The 22,546-nt window shown below is 32.6% G+C and overlaps 1 non-coding gene across 1 annotated transcript; it reads left to right on the forward strand.

Moving 5' to 3' along the window:
- Positions 1-22,004: 22,004 nt before the first annotated feature.
- Positions 22,005-22,106, forward strand: LOC119471451. Its single transcript, XR_005200503.1, has one exon. It is a non-coding gene; the product is annotated as a small nucleolar RNA U13 (small nucleolar RNA).
- Positions 22,107-22,546: the final 440 nt, after the last annotated feature.

The raw sequence follows: 22,546 nt of genomic DNA on the forward strand, positions 1-22,546 counted from the left end.
ATTTAAACTGGTAAGAAAATGTATTTTTTTGTTTACATCAAATTTAGTACATGGTCAGAGTGAATATCTTAGAAAAAGTCAACTAGTTGTAAGGTAAAGTCTATAATGAAGTATTGTGAAGCAAGACTACCAAAATAAAAGATTGTTTCATAATAATAAATTTAATCATGGTTTATTTTAATAATTATTTTAATAATAAACATAAAGTATAAACTCCTATAAGATGTCCTGTGTTGATTGTAGAAATGTTAGTTGCATTACTGAGTTGATTAATAGACAGTTGCTCTATAATGAAGTTGTGGATTTCAGTTTAGATTATATGTAGTCAGTATGATCATGAAAACGAGGGATAATAATAAACATTAAGTGAAAAAATAAAAATTGGATTTATTTTATTATAATTAATACAATCTGTGTATACAAATGCATAGACACCAGGATTGGAGAGAATCATTAAAATGAAAACAACAATTTAAAATTTATAATAGTCAATTTATGCCTTTTGGATTATTTATTCTATAATAAATTTGATGAAGTAAATTTATTCTGGTAAATAAATTACAGTAGATCTTTTGAAGGTACTAAGAGGTCAATAATTTATAACAAATAATACTGATAGAAATTAAAATACAAAGAAAAATTTGATAGGTAATCCTGGATAGATAAGTTATACTAATTATTTTGTGCTTGCTGACTGGAAATAGGATAGCTATAGTTCAAGAGTTGCTTTATGCATGATAATTTAATTGGTTGGGGATTGTATATAATGTACTCAGAAGTCAAATTGTCCTTAAAGTCTTCCCTCTTACTTATTAGGTTGTAAAATGTACACCTTTACCTTTCTTTTCTAAAAAAAAAAAACTATACATTATTATCTGAAAACAAAAAATATATATCAATGAATGTAGTTACTAAAATGGCTTAAAAGTATTTATAAGATCCAGTCCCTTGGAAACTCTCTGATCTATTGGTATTCATTACCCTTATATTTATTTATTAATATTTATATAATTATTTAATTAATTTTTTTTGAGAAAGAGTCTCTTTCTGCCACCCAGAATGGAGTGTAGTGGTGTGATCTTGCCTACAATAACTTCCGCTTCCCACATTCAAGCCATCCTTTCGCTTTATGCTCCTAAGCAGCTGGAACCACAGGTGCGCACCACCACACCCAGCTAATTTTTGTATTTTTGATAGAGATGGGGTTTTCCATGTTGCCCAAGCTAGTTTTGAAGTCTTGAGCTCAACTGGTCCTCCTGACTCAGCCTGTAATCCAAAGTGCTGTGATTACAGGCATGAGCATCTGTGTGTGCCGTTTATTAATTTTTCATTGGGATATAGCCACAGTCTTTGTCCTCTTGTTCTTTAAGCACTCCAAGTTTAATCTTGCCTCAGGGCGCTTTCACTTGCCCTTGACATTGCCTTGAGTGTTCCCCCAGTCCTCCATATGACCATCTACCAGTCTCTTTCATTTTGTTCAGGTCACTATGCTTACGACAACCCCTCAGAAATAATATTGCTAATTATTCTATCAAAAACAGTGGTATTTGCATTCATAATTCTCTATTACATTTTCATTCTTTATAAAAGATCATAGAGCCACCTTATTTTTATATGTGTGAATGTGTGTGTTTGTATGTATATGTGTGTATGCCTGTGTGTGTGTTTCCTATCTACCTCCTAAGGGATATCCACACGCACATTTTCTGTCTTATTTGCTACTGTAAAATAAAAGATCATCTGATGGTTACGCAGTGCTGAATACATATTTATTTGAATGAATTGATGAGTCAATTAAGACAGGTTTAATAATCTAGGGATCAGCAAAAGTGATCCCTTCATTCTTTTATGCCCCCAGTCTCTATTGCGTGGAGGTATAAGGAAGTACCAAGACACAGTATTGAGGTTGTGTACTTCATCCTTTGTCATTGATGTTACACTATTTCAGCAAAAGCCAAGAGATAAATAGATCTTTTACAATTTTAACTCCAGGAAAAATAGAGAATAATTATATGGCCATAAGTTTAAATGGTACTAAATGTTAGCTATCGTTGTTGCAGTCCAACTATAAGCCAATCATAAAACTGATTATAAATGTACTTAAATCTAGTTATAAATATGTGTTTGTATGCATGGAATTTTAACAGTGATTTGTAAATACTTATTTATAACATTAAATATGACATTTCCATAGACCTGATAACTTAGTTTTATATAAAAAATACGCTAATTCAATCTCTTACTCTTAGACATTTGGGATGTTTTTGTTACATTTTCTCTTTCATAATTCACTACTATTAAACTGTTTTTTTTTCAGAAATTCTAATTAGAACAGACAAAAACCCAATGCAAAAATAGATGATTAAGCAATAAAGTATTCATCAGGTCACAAAAAGAGGAGCTGACTCTTTATGTTGTACCTTGGCCTTATAATTTGATTCTCTGTCAGCATGCACACCTTTTCTCTGCAGACTGTGCACTGGGGTAGGACACAAACTAATTGTGAGAGACACAAACGAATTCAATTTCATGCCAATCCAACTTGAAAAAATAACAGGTGAACATATTGCAGTTTCAGAATATATAAATATAAGGAAAGGCAATGCTTGGTCCACTTTAGATTAAGTGTCTATTTCATGAACAAATCATTGTTATCTAGAAGAAAGCCAGTAGCCACGCTTTGAAATAGAGCTTGTGCTTATGTATCTGATATCAAATGGAAAATTTAAATAATGTGGTATAAGAGTATCAGACAATGAAGTAAAGTGACGATATGTGCAGAAAACCTCATTCTAAATCGCCTTACACAAAATTTTAATGAATCCTTATTTATTTTTCTAGGATATATTGTTAAGATTATATATATATATAACATGTAAAAACATGTTAATCAAATAAGTTTATTTTTATTACATGTAGTATGCATCATTGTAGATTTGTTACGTAACCTGTTTACTTAATACTGTACACAAACTGCAATAATGCCCCAACTGGATGTGCCTGACTCTTGTCTGGTGCTGAAAGGAGTTGGATGCATGGGTAAGTTATATAATTTTTATATAATTTTTGTAAGTGAATATTAATATATTAATTTTTAAATCATAAATCACAACACTGTCATGAAGAATTAAAAAGAAGTTGAAAGATAGGATATGATGGAAAACATATTTTATTTCAAAACCACGAGTTAGTATGTTATCCTGCTTATATAGGGAAGAGTTTTGGCAGTATTCATATGACAAAATTTGGCATATAATCTAATTTTTAATGTTTTAAAAACATTTAAGATGCTTAAATTCAAATCAAATATCTAATTTTTCACTTACTGCAAACTCCTATAAACCTTCATTACTAGATGATTAATGTTTGGCTGAGAAAAAAAAAAAACAACAAGAAAGAAAAGGCTTATACTTTTACAGAGCATATACTCTACTAGAGAAGACAGAAAAAATGCAAAACACACAAGACGGCAAAAAATAAATAAATCCATATGTACGACATGGCATGTCAGAGGAATCTGTTCCACAAACTCCATCAGAAACCCAAGCTAACTGAGGTACTACCATCTTGGGACCTTACCAACTGGAACACGAAATCTTCTGGGGCACCACAACAGAGTATCATAGAGCCAGGGGTTTGTGTAGGACCTTTTAATGCCTAAGCGCTTCACTCCTGTTTACATTACATTGGCTGTATTCATAGAAAAAATTAGATAAATAGATGGTTGAAAATGTAGGGAGACAGATAAAATAATGATGAGCACAATTGTTTCCGCCAAATAAAGAAAAAGATACGTTTCTTTTATAATGCTATGGTAGTATAAATGGAGAAAAAATGATGAATAACTCTACAACACATGTGCTGACACCAAATTTTTATGAATTCTTATTTATTTTACGTCATTCTATGAGAACATTATTATTATAAAGCCAAACTGGACAAATACATCACAAGGAAAAAAATTAGACCGATGTAAATAAAAGTAAAAATACAACCTATTCAAATTTGAGAGACACACGAAATAAATGCTTGAAGAAATAATTTTTAGCACTCTATGCATATTGCGGAAAATTTGAAGTCTCAAAACAGTAATCTAAGGTCCTACTTCAAGAACCTAGCAAAAGGAGAGTGAAATAATCGTAAAGCAAGAAGAAGGAAAAAAATGAATAAAGATAAGATTAAATATTAACGAAATTATAATAAAATATAGAAAAGCCTTTTTTTCAGAAAACATACATTTTGTTTGAAAGGTTAAATTTGATGTTTATCAAATATGTTTATGGGCAAATAATTCTCATTTTTAGTAGAGTAAGTGAATCACTTGTGATTAATAAATCATAAAACACATGATACAATGATTTCCAAACACATTTATCCTAAGAATTCTACAAAGTAGTTATTATATTACATTATAAAGCCTAGAATGGAGAAGACATCTTTTCATTTTCCTAAATGCTCAAAATAGTTAACAATGATACATTAATTCATCTTATTATCTAACAATAAGTATTCTGATATAATAGTAACAAAAACCTTAAATGCTAATGAACTTCAATAAGATTTACATTAGTGCCAACACTATCACTTAGAAAGCATTTATACTTTACTATCAGCTGGAAGGCCTGTAAAAATGTCTTAAACTTGGCCTGTTTTCTAACCCAGGATGGAAAAGGATTCAACATTCAATGGCAGTTAGAATCCAATTTTTAACTTAAGAAGGCAAAACAAATCTACCTCAATGTAAATGTTTTCCTAATAATAAACATCAATTACTAATTTAAATTAAAAATATTATGTTAGAAATGAATTATTAATTCAATATTAATCCCTATGCTCCCTTGCATTACCTGATGTTTCAGAAATGCTGGGAAGTCACCAAAAATAGCTCTCCAAGTCCGAAGAGGTGCAAAAGCTGCCTCAGCTGTTAGTGGATTTTCAACTTCTCCCAGCCATCTCTGTTTCTCTAAAGGTTTCTGAAGACAGTGGGTATGTGGTAAAATTCTGCAATTCAATATTAACGTAAACTGTTAGATTAATTATGTGTGCCACATTATATTTCTTCTGCAGAGTTTGAGAATTCTATTTCTTATCTGTTTACTTCAGGGACAATTGTTTGGGGAAAAACAAATTGCCCAGGGTTAAACATTATATTTTTTAGAACCCAGGAAGCACTGAATCATTAATATCCAGCTTCAAATACCATGCTAGCGTTCCCCACTTATGAGCATTCTAATGCACGAACAGTTTCACCCAGTCACCCACTATTTATTTATTTATTTAGAAATGGAGTTTCTCTCTTGTTGCCCAGGCTGGAGTGAGTGCAATGGCATGATCTTGGCTCACTGCCACCTCTGCCTCCTGGATTCAAGTGATTCTCCAGGCTCAGTCTCCTAAGTAGCTGGGATTACAGGCTCCCACCACTACGCCTGACTAATTTTGTATTTTTAGTAGAAACTGAGGGAGTTTCGTTATGTTGGCCAGGCTGGTCTCGAACTCCTGATCTCAGGTGATCTGCCCACCTTGGCCTCCCAAAGTCCTGGAATTACAGGCATGAGCCACCGTGCCTGGCCTCACCCACTATTTTTTAAACACCATTAGTGCAAGTGTCATCAAAATTAAAAAGACAAATAATCTATTAATATTATATGACTATAGTTGTGTTCTCACAGACCCTCAGGAAGCTTCTGAAGGGCCATCTTCTGAGGGACCATTTTTTGAGAATTGCTATCAAAGGGAAAATAAACCTTTGACATAACACAACTGCATTCTAAATATGGAGTTTGTATGTACTGAAAAATTTCAGTAAAGATCTGGAACAGCACATGGAATTAAGAGTTGCCATTATTTCAAATTTTTATAATAATTTACCTTCTATTCCCAAGATACACCTATAGTTAAATTGTAAAATCTATTCAGGGAGGTGTTAGAACTCATTATAACACTGAAGCATTTTTCAAAGCCGTAATGGTAGTACCAATCTTTGCAGCCCTCAGAATCATGGGCTTGCTTTCTTTTGGTGGGAAAGAAATTTTAATAATCCTGGCTTGCTAAATTTGCCATCATAGTTTTAACCCTGTGGATATGGGAACCACGGTAGATATTTGATTAGCTCTAGACCATAATGCGTCTATTGAAAGGTTTATATTGGTTAAAATTAGTGACTGTCCATAAGCTTCCTTTCTGAATAGTGAACCAAAATTTTATTATGGGTTGTCAAGAATTACTTTTTATCAGCTTTTAATGTCCAATAATTCAAAGTATTGGATGTTTACTTTTCTACTATGATTACCTAATTTAATATCCACTGACCACTGTCAGGGAGAACTGTCAGGGAGAAAATGTTCACTGAATGCAACTCAGGGGTTATTTCAACACCTCTCCTTCAGTCAAGTTGTTCAGCATGGGGAGATGTATGACAGAGCTCTTAAAAGTGAGTGACTTTATAATAGTGCTGTATTCATTGGAACCATAAACTTTCACTTATGGAAATTAAGATGAACATTTGTCAGCTGCTCATCTATTCAGGTCCTGAACATCTTATGATACATAAATTAGTTGATTCAACACATATTTTGATGTTATACTATTCTGGTAGTGATGCTAGATTTGCTGCCTATTGTGTTAATGTTTCCTACTTTGCCTCAGTATTACTAACTCTAATACTTGAGTGTATGCTTTATGAGATCTTGCCCTTAACAAAAAAAAGTAAGAGACCATTTCACCTACTACATTCTCACTCAAGCAACCCTCATCTTCAAAAAACATACATTAAACACTTTTCAAAGATGTAGGTTCACTCATAGTCAATATTTTTCTCAAGCCTTAATGAAGCATATATCTTCTAGGACAATTTGAGATAATATATTTGAGGAGTTAGGAGATTAGATTTCATACTTATCTCTACATTATTCCAGGAATATGTATAAATTAAAAATCACTTCATTTGCATCACTTTAGTGCCTATCTGGGGAAATTACAGGAACAGTATCAGCTGTATAAACTATTATATTCAATTCAATAAATATCAGTGTACCACATATTTATTTTCATAGCTGAAACTAAAACCGTATTTTTGCAAATTTGGCATTTTTCTAAGAATCGATTTCTACCATATATTACCCAAATTTTGGCTGATAGTAATTTTAAAAGCATTTAATTATATGTAACATATTTTAGGTTTGACTTTGTAAATGAACACAGTGCATGCTGAAATATGACTTTAATTATATGTCCATGAAAAAAAGTCAAAGAATAGGAAAAATGTGCCAAGAGGATAATTTAGTTTTTTTTTATTTTCTGGACAGTATTTTTCTCATTTTAGAAAATTAGAACATCTTTTAGCAAGAGAATAAATCAGCTTTAGCAGGCAAGTGGGACTCAGAGGGGACTATGATTTGGAATAGTCAATGTCCTTACAATTCTCTCATATAAAACTTTTGAATTCTCAAGGTCTGAAACTTTCTTAAGAAATGCCTTATCTTGCACTTATTGAAACTCTACAGTCCACTGAGATTATAAATTGGCATTCCAAAGGATCAGACCTTGCATTTGCTTTTGGCTACCACAGCCCTGAAGCTCAAAAGAAAAGCTTTTAGCATGTTCACAGGAAGTCCAGCTTCTCGGTCTCATCTTTGAACTAGAGAATTTACAGATTCAGTCTTGTGGTTCTCTTTTTTCAGAGTGCCTATCAAATTTTGATGTGAACAGTGCAATTCACAGTGCTTACCTTGCATAACATTTATGGCAATTCTGGATGAGTCCTTGAAAGCCTTGCTTTCAACTGGGTTTCATTTAAGATTGCTAGAGCCAATTATGTAATTAGCTATTTTGACCTGGAATGACTTGAGTTGCATTCCACATCTCATTCCTGAAATTTTCTGTGTTTTCCCATAGTACTTTCATCACAATCAGTTCCTAAAAGACCAGGTAGTGTTTGTTAACATACTTTTTAAAATCTATAATTCTCTACTGGTACCAATTTCTATGTGAGTACAGGTTATTAGTTGTACAAAACAGAAACTATGTTTTCCTAACTTAAACACAGGAAGGATTTAATAAATGGGTATTTTTGTAGCTTATAAGAATAAATAGCGATGCCAAAGTACTGAGCTTGAAACACTATCTGGAACCAAAGAAAACAAGGAAGTTGAACATGTAACCTACTTAAAACACTGATTCTAGCAGTAAGATTTCTTCGTTAAGAGTGGTTAAAATCTGTCTTGCCAAAAATGGCAAAATTAGCATGATAAGCATATATCAGAACAAAGTTTTCAAAAAAAAACTTAGTTAATAGTAAAATGTTAGTGTCTGTGTGTTTCAAAAATCTGGTGTCTGGATGTCTCTATTTTTAAACACTTAACAATTATCCCTGTCCTTAAATATTCCAGTAAGATAACGTCCAAGCCTGACCCTCTATAATGGAGGTATCTCCTTGACAAAACTAATTTTTTTTACACATTCTTGAGACACACCTTCTTTTGGACAACTAAACAGTTAATAAGCAAAATATATAATTTGATTACCTGAAAATCAGAAATTATGTCATGCATAAGGAAAATTACTAAATATACTATTTCTAGTCATTTGCTAAAAAATACAATATTAATATCAACAGTTTTCTGGATAATGTGCAAGATCTTGGTAATAAACCTGTTAATCCAATGCCATATTTTCCTCAAAATGTTCAAGATATATATCCAGTTTATATAAGTTATTACTGAATTAAATGTATCTAATGATAAATTTCAGTGGTGAAAAAAAAAACTAGAAGATTTCTATTTTGTATACCTAAAAATATCACGTTCATGTAAAATAATTATAAATTAGAATTGGGAATAAATATATGCAACAGAATCTTATAAGTATCATCATCAACACAAATGTAGCAAAGCTCTTACCCACAGCCCTCTATAATTTTTCCCCAATTAAAGATTATCTGTTTATTGTTTCATCATTTTAATCACCAACTATTTACCACAAGAGATTAGCTAAACCTTAATAAGTGTAACATATACCGATTTATTGCTTCTTACTCTTTGCCAGCAGTGTTGTAAATTGCTAATATTTCCGTTAAAATTTTATTTCAGTTTCATAATTTTTGCATGGTATTTAGCTTATTTTTATAGGTATTCATTTTTACATTGCATTTGACAAGCTGGACTGAAGAATCAATTATTTATTATACATTTTCTAAAGTTTTTATGTAGCATAGGTCTTTTTAAAAGATTAATCTAAAAAAGGAGCCATCCTAGTCATTTTTATAAGCAAAAATTAGCATCTAATTCTTTAAACTTCCTGATTGTTTCTGAAGTTTGAGACCACTTTTATCCTATTGTCATCCTAAACATTAAAATATTTATATCTTCAGTCCCAGCAGTATAGCTTGATAATACTTTCAAAGTTGAAATTCATTTCAAATCTTCTATGAAAAAATTTTCTCTTCCATTTCAAACATTTCTCAAGTTTTATATATGACCACTATAATCATATATACATTTTTATTATTCCACATTATTTAACAATTAACTTTAAGTTAAAATATATGTAATGCTCTTAAGAAAAATAAAATGACTTTCAAATCACAGTCTAAGTGTATAAATGAGCATAATTACATTTTTGGAGAGTTTTTGTTAGAAAAAATGACGCATTTTGAAACCCTTAACAGAGATATTTAAGGAAGATAATTTATATTGCAAATAATGAACTTGTAACATTTTTATAAATTTTTATTAGAAAAGTTGACCTTTAACACAGTTGTAGTTATTTTATAAAGCTGAGAGGAGTAGTTTTTCAGTAATTGTTGCTGCTTTTTCACTATAACCCTCCTGTGAAAAACCATTCAGTTTCTGCTCCCCATCTCAGAGCACTGGTGGGCAGCTTTATTTTTAACCATTGCATGGAAACTTGCAACAAATAAGAATTTAATGTGAAATCCATTGAAAAAAGAATGTATGTGATGAGATTTGACTGGGTTTTAAAAGTTTGAAACAGGGCTAAAATAACAAATAACAGCAACAACACAAACAGGCTAAAACCTGAATGTGGTATGAAAATAATAGCTTAGTTACCCTCATTTAATTTGTAATATCTTCAGAGATTTTTTTCTTTCTCTTTCATCTCTGCAACTGTCTCAGGTTTAAATGTAGCAGGTAAAGTTATAAAGTCCTTTTCTGGCTGCTTCACGTTGCCCTTTCTTCCAAGCTAGGCTAGAGGATATAACTGTTTACCAATATATTTGGGTGCTAGAACCCTAAAATAGAAGCTTTGATTATTGATTTCAGATATTTCTTCCTTTCTAATATATGCATTCAATAATTTTTAGGAGGCGGAGGTTGCAGTGAGCTGAGATCACGCCACTGCACTCCAGCCTGGGAAGCAGAGAGAGACTCCATCTCAATAATAAGTAAATAAATAAATAAAATAAAAAATAATAATCACATACAGTTAACAGATGTGTCTGACATAGATTTTAGCAGCTTTAAGTATTTTTAATCATCTTAAACATTTATTCTTTTGTGGAGGAAAGAAATTCAAATTTGGAAGATGACTTCTGGCGTAGTTGTTCAAGTTTGTTTCATTGTGCAGTTGCTTGTTATTGAAACAACTAAAATTTGTAAGAAGTAGAAAAACAAAGAAAACATGTAAAGTCTCTGAAAGTTTTCCTAAAACAATACAAGGGGGAAAAAATCTAGAAAACCTAAATCTCTATAAGAACGGAAGTAGTCCATAGTACTTGAGATATGGCCAGCTTCCTTTGTTACCTCCCTAAGCCAGCATGGGCCAGAGCTTTGCACTGGGTGGATAAGATCAAGGAGATAGTGTTCCTTTCCCCAGGTTCCCTGTCAAGGGGTACAGTATCTCACCAGAGGGGCAGGCTACCAGCATTTCTCATCTACCTTAGCTCTGTGTTGCAGAAGTTCTATTCCAACAAGGAACAATTATAATTTCAAACAGAGAAAGAGAGGTCCCATGGCTGGGACCTCAGCCATGCCATGTAAACATAGCACTATGAAGAATTTTCTGAGGAAATTGATTTTATTTGGAACACATAAAACTTGGGTAAGATCGCTCTGAGTTAAATTAAAGAAATAAACGTACTCTAAAACATTTCATGTTTGGCGATAAGCAATTAGTCACCAGGGAAATGCAAATCCAAAACCACAAGATACCAACTCACACCTACTAGAATTGAAAAATCAAATAATACCAAGTGTTGAGGAGAATGTAGATAAATAAAGACCCTCTTATACTTCCAGCAGACATGTAAAATTTGTACAACTGCTTTGGAAAACAATTGTCAGTTCCCCAAAGTTTATATACGGAGCTATCATAAAACTCAACAATTTCCCTTCTAGTATATACCCAACACAATTGAAAACAAAAGACCACACAAAAACATGTGCACAAATGTTTATAGCAACTTTATTTATAGAAGCCTAAAATGTCATCCAACTGGATATTCTTCAATCATTTTAAGCCATAGTTAGAAAGATTGTAAAAATATTTAAAGCAAATGATGTCATCACTTAAAATTTTCAAGAGTCTTTCCAGTTCACTTACAGAATGCAAACTCCTTTACATTTCCTACAAGGGAGTACATGACCTGGATCTTGATTCACCCTCTCATTATCTATAAACACACTAACTTCTTTACTTTTCTTTTAAAATTGGTAACACTTTTTAATATATTACCTAGTATTTAGCCTAATTAGCTTATTCTCTATTTTACTGATATTTTGACCTGTTGATTTTGTTGATATTTCTCGTTTTGATTTCATTTGTTTCTGCTCTCATTTTTATTTCTATTTCTGCTAACTTTTTGCTTAATTTGCTTTTACTTTTCTAGATTCCAAAGATGATTTCATGTCACAAATTTTAAGTTATACATTTAATTTCCTTTAGTCCAAATATTTTTACATTTCTCTTGAAATTTATTTTAATCCATATGTTATTTGGAAGTATGTTGTTTAATTTTTAAGTATTTGGAATTTTTAAGCTAATTCTGTTACTGCTTGTTTCTTTTCATTGTGTCTGAGATAATATTTTGTACGATTTCTGTTCTTTTAAATGTGTTAAGTTGCGTTTTATGGACCCAAATGTAATCTGTCTTAGTGAATATTTCTTGTGAGATTGAGGAAAATGTGTTCTGACAGGCTTGTGTATTCTATAGATGTCAATTAGAGCTATTTGATTGATGGTGCCATTCAGTTCAACCATGTCCTTATTGATTTTCTAACTGCTGGAACTGTCCGTTACTGATAGAATACTGTTGAAGACACCAGATTGATAAAACAAAAAGATCAGCCAAATTAAATTTAAAGATGTTTAACTGAGAAAAAAATGATTCATGAATCTAGCAGCCTTCCAAGCCAGAGTAGGCTCAAATATTCCAGCACAGCCACATGGTGGAAGATTTATGGATAAAAAATGGAAAGTGACATATAGAAAATGGAAGTGAGCCACAGAAACAGGTAGATTGGTTACAGCTTGACAGGGTTCAAACAGTTGTCTACATTTGATTTGCCCAGAATTGGTGATTGGCACAAATGTAGCTATGGTTTGTTTATATCTCCACCTGTTATAGTTCACCATGTGCAGAAAAAGCTTTAGGCCAAACTTAAACTATGTAAGGAGGCACGTTTAGCCAACCTATTTAACAAGCTGTCGTTGTAGATTTATCTATTTCAATATTCAGTTTTATCAGTTTTTGTCTTATGTATATTAACACTGTTATGAGGTGCATACATGGAAAAAAATCATAAATTGACTCCTATATCATTATATAATTCTCCTCTTCAACCCTGATAGTTTTTCTCATTATAAAATCAGCTTTGTATAAAATCAATATAGCTAATTCAGCTTTCTCTTGATTAGTGTTCTCATGGTATATCTTTTTCTATCTCTTTAAAAATTAATGTGTCTTTAGATTTAAAGTGGATTTCCTGCAGATTATATAGAGTTGGGTAATTTCTGCTCTTTAAATTAATCTGACAGTCTATGTTTTTAATTGGCATACTTAATCCATTGACATTTAAAGTGATTATTGATATTCTTAGATTAATATGTATAATTTGTTTTTGTTGTATTCCTTGCCTTTTATTATTTTTGTCTTCCATTCTTTTTCTGCTTTCATTGATTTTGATTTAGTTTGTATTATTTTACTTATTCTTTTTTTAATACATTAATTACACTTCTATTTTACCTTTTTATGGGTTGCCCTAGCATTTGCAATATATATTTACAATTAATCAAAACCATTTTTTAAATAACAGCATACCATTTCCCAGGAAGTACAAGCATAATATTACAAAGTATTCCTCATTCCTCCCTCTTATTCCTTACATTATTACCATTCATTTTATGTATTTATGAGCTAAAAATACTAAATGCATTGCTGTCCTTATTACTTTGAACAACTTTTTGTTTAATAAATCAATTAAGGAGAAAAATAAAATATTTTATTGTACCAATATGTATTCCTTATTTAATACTGTTCTGTTATTTGCATAGAAATGAGTTGAGTTTTCTCAAAATTACTTCTTTTAACATTCCTTACAAGACCTGTTAAGTAGCAATACATTTGTTCAATTTTTATTTGTCTGAGTCAATCTTTATTTCTCTCTCTAATTTAAAGTACACTTTTCCTGAGTACAGAATTCTAGGTAGGTATATATTTTTAACATACCAAATATATTACTTTATTCTTTCCTTGCTTGTGTCAATCTGGAAAAAAAAGACAATATATAAAATTATCTCTAAAAATATTGAGTTTACCTGGGAATAAGAAATATGAATTACAACCTAGCATGCATGGAATCACAAGTCACCAATGTATTTGGTGAGGGAAGGGAAAATGCAAGCTTCTATTAGAAATAAGAAATTTACACAAGGTTCTTAAAAACGTGTTTTGCTAGTTTCAGAGGTTCAAAGTCAGAGTTATTTGTTCCTTCATTAGTGAAGAAACCATTTTTAGGTAGGGTTTCTTCTGAAAACATTTTGTCTGAATTATTGTAGCCCTAATGAATGTCTTCTGATAAACCTAATCAAAGCAGGAGGTGCACAAAAGACACTAAATGGTTTCTTGTGTAATTCTTAGAAAGCTCTTGTTAACAGTTCTTATCTCAGACATATAAGCATGAACTTTCTCTCTTTCATGACTTCTTTATCTGCATCTGGCAAAAGCGATTTCATCTTGGTGTTTGCAATATTCATATTTGTATGACTTCTGAAGAGAAAACCAAGGTAATTTTTATCCATGCTCAGTAGTAAGTAAGGCTTTATGTTTCTCTGTCTTTTTTTCCATTTTTTATTTTATTTTCTGAAGTTCAAATATAATATGTCCAAATTTAGATGTCATAGTATTTATACTGAGTGTTCTCTGAGTTTTTCAAGTCTAGTTTCACTAGATCATTAGCTTTAAAAAGTTCTCTGTCATTATTCCTTCAAATATTTTCTCTTTCCCTTTTTCATTATTCTTCTATTATTTCTAGTGTATGTATACCTGTTATAATTGTCCCATTTTAAAAATACTTTGTTACTTTATATTCTTCTTTTTTCTCTTGTTTTCTCTCCCAAAACCCAGAAATGTAAATCAACCAAAAGCTATCCCCATACACCTGGAAGAACCACAGACGCTTAACACCAGCCTGTGAAAGCAACCAGGATGAGTGTCCTTACACTGTAAAGCCACGGGGACAAAGCTTCCCAAGACCAACTCTTCCATCAGTTTGACGTGGATATGAAATCTGGAGTCAAAGGAGATTATTTAGGAGCTTTAAGATTTAATGACTATCCCACTGGATTTTAGACTTGCCTGTGACCTGTAGCCCCACAATTCTGGTCAATTTCTTCCATTTGAAATGGGAACATTTATCCAATGCTTACCCTCATTTAATTTCAAAAGTAACTAACTTGCTTTTGATTTTACAGGCTCCTAGGCAAAAAGGACTTTCCTTGTCTTCGATGAGATTTTGGAATTGGACTTTTGGGTTAATGCTGAAATGAATTAAGACTTTGGGGAACTGTTAGGAAGGCATGACTGGTTTTGAAATGTGAAAGTGGAGTGTGATTTGGGAGGAACCAGGGACAGAATGATATAGTTAGGCTGTGTGTCCCCACCCAAATCTCATCTTGAGTTGTAATCTCTACATGTCAAGGGAGGGAGGTGATTGGATAACGGGGGTGGTTTTACCCATGACGTGCTTATGATAGTCAGTTAACTCACGTTGATCTGATGGTTTTATAAAGGTCCCTTCCTCCTTCATTTTCTCCTTGCTCCTGCCACCATGTGAAGAAGGTCCTTGCTTTCCCTTTGCCTTCCACCATGATTCTAAGTTTCCTGAGGCTTCCCTAGCCATGTGGAATTGTGAGTCAATTAAACCTTTTTTCTTTATAAATTATTCATTCTTAGGTAGTTCTTTATAGCAGTGTAAAAATGGAATAATACACTGAATTTGAAAGTTGAGCCAGAAACTGCTCTTTCATTAAATAGACTCTTGTCTGAGAACAAATACTGTGTCAATGTGATTTAACTCTTTATCTCTAATTTCTGATACATGGCATGCCATAATATGCACTTCATAAATAATTTTGGAATACATGAAAGCCTTCAAAGTAACATTCCAAGTGTTTTACTGGAAGCATTAATAGAAGTCACCACTGAAGAATAACATTGCCATCATAATATGGTTTGTCTCCTATCGCAGAGCCATTATTGCTTAGCAGCCTCCAGTTATCTCTTCAGTACTGAAAAGAATCGTCCTTCACCTTGAGAGAGTAACAAAAATATCAGCATTTCCAAAAACCTTCACTGAATGAAATTTCATGTGATTAGAAACCCAAAAAGGTGGTATGACAGCATCAATAATGTACAGAAATCTTGAGTTAGTCATCTTTCAAATTTCAGTAGAGAATTTGCCACTGACTAAAAAAGATGGTTACAGTACACTATAATGAATCCTTTTCTTCTGAAACTAATTTTTCTTTTCCTTCCTTCCTTCCTTCCTTCCTTCCTTCCTTCCTTCCTTCCTTCCTTCCTTCCTTCCTTCCTTCCCTTTTCTTCCTTCCTTCCTTCCTTCCTTTCTCTCTCCCTACCTTCCTCTCTCCCTTCATCCCTCCTTCCATTACTCCCTCCATGCCTCCCTCCCTCTCTCCTTCCCTCCTTCCCTCCTTCCCTCCTTCCCTCCTTCCCTCCTTCCGTCCTTCCCTCCTTCCTTCCTTCCTTCCTTCCTTCCTTCCTTCCTTCCTTCCTTCCTACACTCTGAGAAATCCAAGCCCTGATATTTATTATGATTGACTTCCTACTAAGTGTTCTGGGTGCTTCCTTCAGGTAAGATTCAGGAAAAAAAAAAAAAAAAAAAAAAAATCACAGAAGCTGAAAGCAAAATGTACTTGCCAGATTGCAAGTTTTATATACAACAGAGTAAAACATGATTTAATTAGAAACAAAAAATCTGTTTCCTAGGACTGCAGTCAAGTAAAGTTTTGAATTTAGAGGGCCAGATGGTTGTCTAAAATAGCATATATTTTAGAATCTTTGGTAACAGCAGACTTAAATCAACTTGTTGAGAGGTTTGCTTTATTCAGGTCAACCAACAGTTGCTACATCCAAGCTGACCGAAATTCAGTAAAATTCAAAAAACAACAACAAAAAAAACTTAATTTTTATATTCCAGATTTCTACTGAGATAAAACATACAACTTATTTCGTATTCCCTGTTTAAAAATTGGATAATATCATGGAAATTTATTCAATATTTTATAAAAAAAAAAGAAATCTAAATACAAATATTTCGAATAAATATAAACTGAAAGAGATAATTGACAGCTAGATCAAATTTAATGAAAATCACGATGATAGAATACTTACATATTACACAAATATATTCTTACTTTTAATATTCATATGAATTCGGGATTTGAAATGTGATTTATAAGCAAAATTGGAGAAAAATCTCATTTAATTAGAACTGAGAATTTAACTTCAAGGTCATTTGGAAAATACACTAAAATTATTAAACTATTCATCATTAAAACCCACTAAAACATAATATTAGCAATTTCCTTCACTTTCCTAATAATGCATTTACTTGTATGGCATTTGCAATGTGACGAAATGATTGCTAATAACCTTTGTCATTTTAATATTAGTTAAATCTATTATTTACCTCAACAATAGAAAAGAATAAACTTTATTTATTTTTATTTATTTATTCAGCAAGTAAATATCAAGCAGTTAAATGCAAAAGAAACTTTTTGATGTGAGTATGCTTAGAGAATAAATACATCAAGTTCTTGTTCTCATGGTACTTTCATTTGTTTGTGGATAGAAAGGCAGAAAATAAAGAAATATGTAAGTAGTAATGTGTTTAAAAAAACTTAATGCAATGGACTAGAGAGCACAGGAGAATGCTTTTATTTCTGAATACAGCAAAATAAAGTGTGTGCAAGAGCAAAAGAGAGCTGAAGTGGAGAAAACAATTTTTTTTCTTTTTTTGTACTTTAGGTTCTGGGGTACATGTGCAGATCATGCAGGATTGTTGCATAGGTAAATACATGGCAAGGTGGTTTGCTGCCTTCATCCCCCTGTCACGTCTATCTGACATTTCTCCCCATGTTATCTATCCCTCCCCAACCTCTTGACCCCCTGCTGTCCCTCCCTTAGTCTCCCCAACAGACCCCAGTATGTGATGCTTCCCTCCCTGTGTCCATGTGGTCTCATTGTTCAACACCTGTCTGTGAGTGAGAACATGCAGTGTTTGATTTTCTATTCTTGTGTCAGTTTGCTGAGAATTATGGTTTCCAGATTCATCCATGTCCCTACAAAGGACACAAACTGTTGGTTTTTTAAGGCTGCATAGTATTCCATGGTGTATATATGCCGCATTTTCCTTGTCCAGACTATCATCGATGGACATTTGGGTTGGTTCCAGGTCTTTGCTATTGTAAACAATGCCACTATGAACATACTTGTGCATGTGTCTTTATAATAGAATGATTTATAATCTTTGAATATATACCCAGAAATGGGATTGCTGGGTCAAATGGAATTTCTATTTCTTGGTCCTTGAGGAATTGCTACACTGCCTTCCACAATAGTTGAGCTAACTTACACCCCCACCAACAGTGTAAAAGTGCTCATATTTCTCCACATCCACTCATCCACTCCCCTCCAGCATCTGTTGTCTCCAGATTTTTTAATGATCACCATTCTAACTTTGGCATGAGATGGTATCTCAATGTGATTTTGATTTGAGTAATAATTTCTAATAATCAGTAATGATGAGCATGTTTTCATATGTTTGTTGGCCTCATATATGTCTTCTTTTGAAAAGTGTCTATTCATATCCTTCACCCACTTTTGGATTGGTTTGTTTGTTTTTTTCTTGTAAATCTGTTTTAGTTCTTTGTAGATTCTGGATATTAGCCCTTTGTCAGATGGGTAGGTTGTAAAACTTTTTTCCCATTCTATTGGTTGCTAGTTCACTCTAATGATTGTTTCTTTTGCTGTGCAGAAGCTCTGGAATTTAATTGGGTCTCATTTGTCTATTTTGGCTTTTGTTGCACTTTTTTATTGTACTTTAGGTTTTGGGGTACATGTGCAGATCATGCAGGGTTGTTGCATAGGTACATGCATGGCAAGGTGTTTTGCTGCCTTCAACCCTCGTCACCTATATCTGGCATTTTTTTCCTTGTTATCCCCTCCAAACTCCCCATCCTCTGCTGTCCCTCCCATAGCCCCCACCAAAGACCCCAGCGTGTGATGCATTTTTTACTACCTTTAGCCACTTTTCTATTGAATGTGAAATGGAGGTGACATTTGTACATATTCCTGGATAAAAGACAAAAGGAAAGGCATAAACATACTATTTTTAATTTTTTATTTAAAAAATAAAATAAAAATAAAATACAAATGGAGAAATGTATCTGTACATTCATCCTCATTTTATTCCAACTATAACAGATATTATTCCTCATCTGTTGAAAAATTAATGTTGTTGATTAATCTTGATTACTTTTCTTGCATTTTCAAAATTAACTCTCAAATATTTGCATCACATCAGCGTTAAAAAAAGATTCTACCTGAAATATTTTAGTGTGTATTATTAGTTTTTCTTTTGATTTTGTATGTTTTATAAAAACCATTTTAAAAGTCAGAATCCTTATAGATTCACAAATATAACTTGCTACAAAGATAATTGGGAGTTTTGTTGTCTGAAGTAACCTAAAAATAAAGAGATTACATACTGGTATCCTAGATATCATTCTGTCTCAGAATCTTACTTGCTTTTTGGCCAGCTAACTACATTTTTGCCATTTATTTCCATTATTTATAAAATTGAACTACAAATAAGTTTAATAGCAGTATGGGACACTATATCATATTTAATAAGTATTTAGGAATAAAAAATTCATTGGCAAACGCCAGATTTTTTTAAAAGAAGATTTTTTAGTAATTTTAAAATTATATTCCTTAGAATAGTAGTATGCATTTCTGTGTCTTTCTTCCTTTGTTTAATTAGGTTAAATATACCAAATAATTTCACAGGCCTCACTTTTTTAAAAATTTCAAGGAACTAGCACAGAGATTTGTAGTTTTACTCAATATTCATTTTTTCTCTTTTCATTAGTGAAGGAAGAACAAATTATGCTGTGTTTGGTGCTACCTAGCTAGGAAAACATTTTTCAGTCCCTCTTGCAGGAAAGACTTAATGTGTAATTTAGTGCTACTCAGTGAGATGTGAGGGAAAATGATATGTAAAATTTCTCAATCACATTCCTCAGGAGAAGCTTTTTTCTCCTCCTCCTTCATAATCATTAGTATGAGAAGGGATGCTAATGGGCCAGCCTTGGCCTTGCAGATGAGGATGAGGAAGCAAGAAGGTAGAAGGAGACTGTGTACCTGTGTGACCTCTAGTAGTTCAGGTGCCCTATTCTGTGGGCCACCAATCAGCTTCAACTTTTGTCTAATTGAGAAAATGAGGGTTTTCTCTTATTTAAGGCACTGTTGTTTGTTGTTTGCTATGGCAAACAAATAAATAGCCTAGCTAATAAAGAATATGCACTTTTAAAATATTCAGATATGAGACCTGTAGATGTTGCCACATTGTAATTATTATATCCCCATTATTGAAGAATACAGTTTGTTAAAAATAAGTGTTTCTTCACTAAAGTAGATTATATAAGAGTATAGTAATGCCTCCCTTTACATAACTTGATGTTCAGATGCTTTAAAGCTCTTTTTATCTTTTTCTTCAATTCCTGCAGACATTTTCTCATAAATATAATCTACCGTTTTTTTCTTGGTAATGTAGCAGAAATATAAAGATTATTTCCAAAACATTCTTCCTGCTTCCCAGTCCAAACACAGGTCACTCTCTTCAGTCACCCTCTACCACATGGCTGTATTCACCATCAGGTACGGTAGCCACAAATTAAATTCAAAGTCCCAGGAAAGCTAGTATTTCAGATCTTTTATCCTGAGCTCCCTTTCTGAGATCTCTCACCACTCCCCTCTACTTCCCAGTTTAAGGAAGCTATATTTACTATACCCATATACTAACAAACACAACTATGTATTCTCTTCTCCCTCTTCTCCCAGGCAGGAACAGAAAAACACCAAACATTCTGTGGGTTCCTGATATATATACACAGTTTAAGTCCAGTCCTCCAAGAATAAAATTGACCATTTCAAAATGAGACAATGGCCAAAATAAGATCTTGCATTTAACTATCAAATTCGTGAGCTACAGGAAAACCAGAGCTTAAAGATTATTAATCAACAACTTAATCTTTTTGCCTACATATATGGCTTAAAAATATCATATAATCATCACTTTGACTCCTAATTAAAAAAAAAACAGGAAGATTAAAAGGAACAACAAATTAAATAGGCCTGTTATAATATGTTTTATTGTGTTATATCATTTTGTCTGAGAAAAGTTCCAGAAACAATCTCCTGGGTCAGAATTTCCCAAATTCTGTCCCCTATTCTGAGCCTCCAATAAGTGAGAGGTGAGGTGCTAAGAACAGATGGTGGGGCAATAACTCACCTTCAGTCATAATTAACTATATTAACTGACATTCATATTTACAGCTTCAATAAATGAGTTCTGTCTACTTTAGAATTAGACTTTATTTGAAGAAAATGTTTAATAACCTTTTACTGAATAAAAAACCATTCTAGGATAATTCAAAATATTGAAATCATAAATTACTTGGCTTACCTGCATGATGATACTTTATTCCTTCTTGGCATTTATTTCTAGTGAAATAAAGTGAACTTACATAAATATGTACTTAAAAATAAAGTTAGTGTTTTTATTCAGGTTATCCAAGAAGAAAAAAAAAGCATTCACCAAATATTTAGTGAGACCTCTAATACAATATTGCCTCTACTGGGAATATAATAGGAAATAAGGAGAGCAAGGTGCACCTTCTAAATGGGCAATGGCAAATTCAAGTAAATATAATTGTAAACAGTAAAACATAAAGAGGATTTTGACAGAGGGTGTTTCTCAAAATGGAGCACATTTTATTTTGGAAAGGATTTCAGAGAGGACATAAAAGAAGATATGATTATTTCAGCTAAAACTAAATGATGAGAAGAAGCTTGCCACATAAAGATGCAGAAGAAAATAATTTTAGACAAGGGAAAGGGCAATTGGAAATCTCCCAATATTAGAATAAACTTATTCTTTTTTTGTAATTAGAAAATAGGTCTCTGTATCTTGATTGCAATAAGTATATTGTCAACAAGTTTGTGGGGGCCAAATCACACTCTGTAGTAAGTGCTGTGGGGTTGGGGTAACTGAGAGAATGAGAGAGCTACTAGCTGCTATTTGCTTCTTTTCTCAAAGGAGATTGTTGCTATTGGGCAGAAAATAACTTTTGTAAGGGCAAGTGAAACCAAAAAAATCAGTTAGGAGGTTCATTCATAGATCCTGAGAATCAAATCAATTTCAAAAGATAAAATCATTGGCATAAATAGACAATTAAAAGATGAGGTGATTTTGTGTTTCATAAGTGAGATAATTGAGTTTTCAAGCTCATATATGAGATGTGCCTCCCTCAAACCTTAGGACTCCAGGACATTGCCTTATATGAAAACACAAATAAGCAAAGCCAAAATATATAATTGTAGAAACAAGTTTTATAAACATATTGATAGCAAATACATAATATGCAGACTGTAAAAACGTTTTAAAAATCAATGGATTTATCAGTGAGCAAAAAGTATATCTTGCTCTTATGTTTACAGAAAAATAAACATAAAATTTAGAGATGGACTTCTCTTTATCTTTGTAGAGACAAAGAGAAAATAATTGGTATAATTTTGGATATTGTGATTGTAGGAAGACATCCCTGAGGAGAAGATATTTCAACTGAAAACTGAGCAATTATAAAAAGACATCAACAAAGTGCTTTCCAGAATATTTCTCAGATACAGCTATCTAGATGCCCAGGAAGAGTCAGAAAGCAGCAATTTGAAGGTAGGCAAAGGCCAGGCGCCGTGGCTCACGCCTGTAATCCCAGCACTTTGGAAGGC

Source organism: Cebus imitator, unplaced genomic scaffold (genome assembly GCF_001604975.1).
Source record: "Cebus imitator isolate Cc_AM_T3 unplaced genomic scaffold, Cebus_imitator-1.0 Scaffold61, whole genome shotgun sequence".
NCBI lineage: Eukaryota > Metazoa > Chordata > Mammalia > Primates > Cebidae > Cebus > Cebus imitator.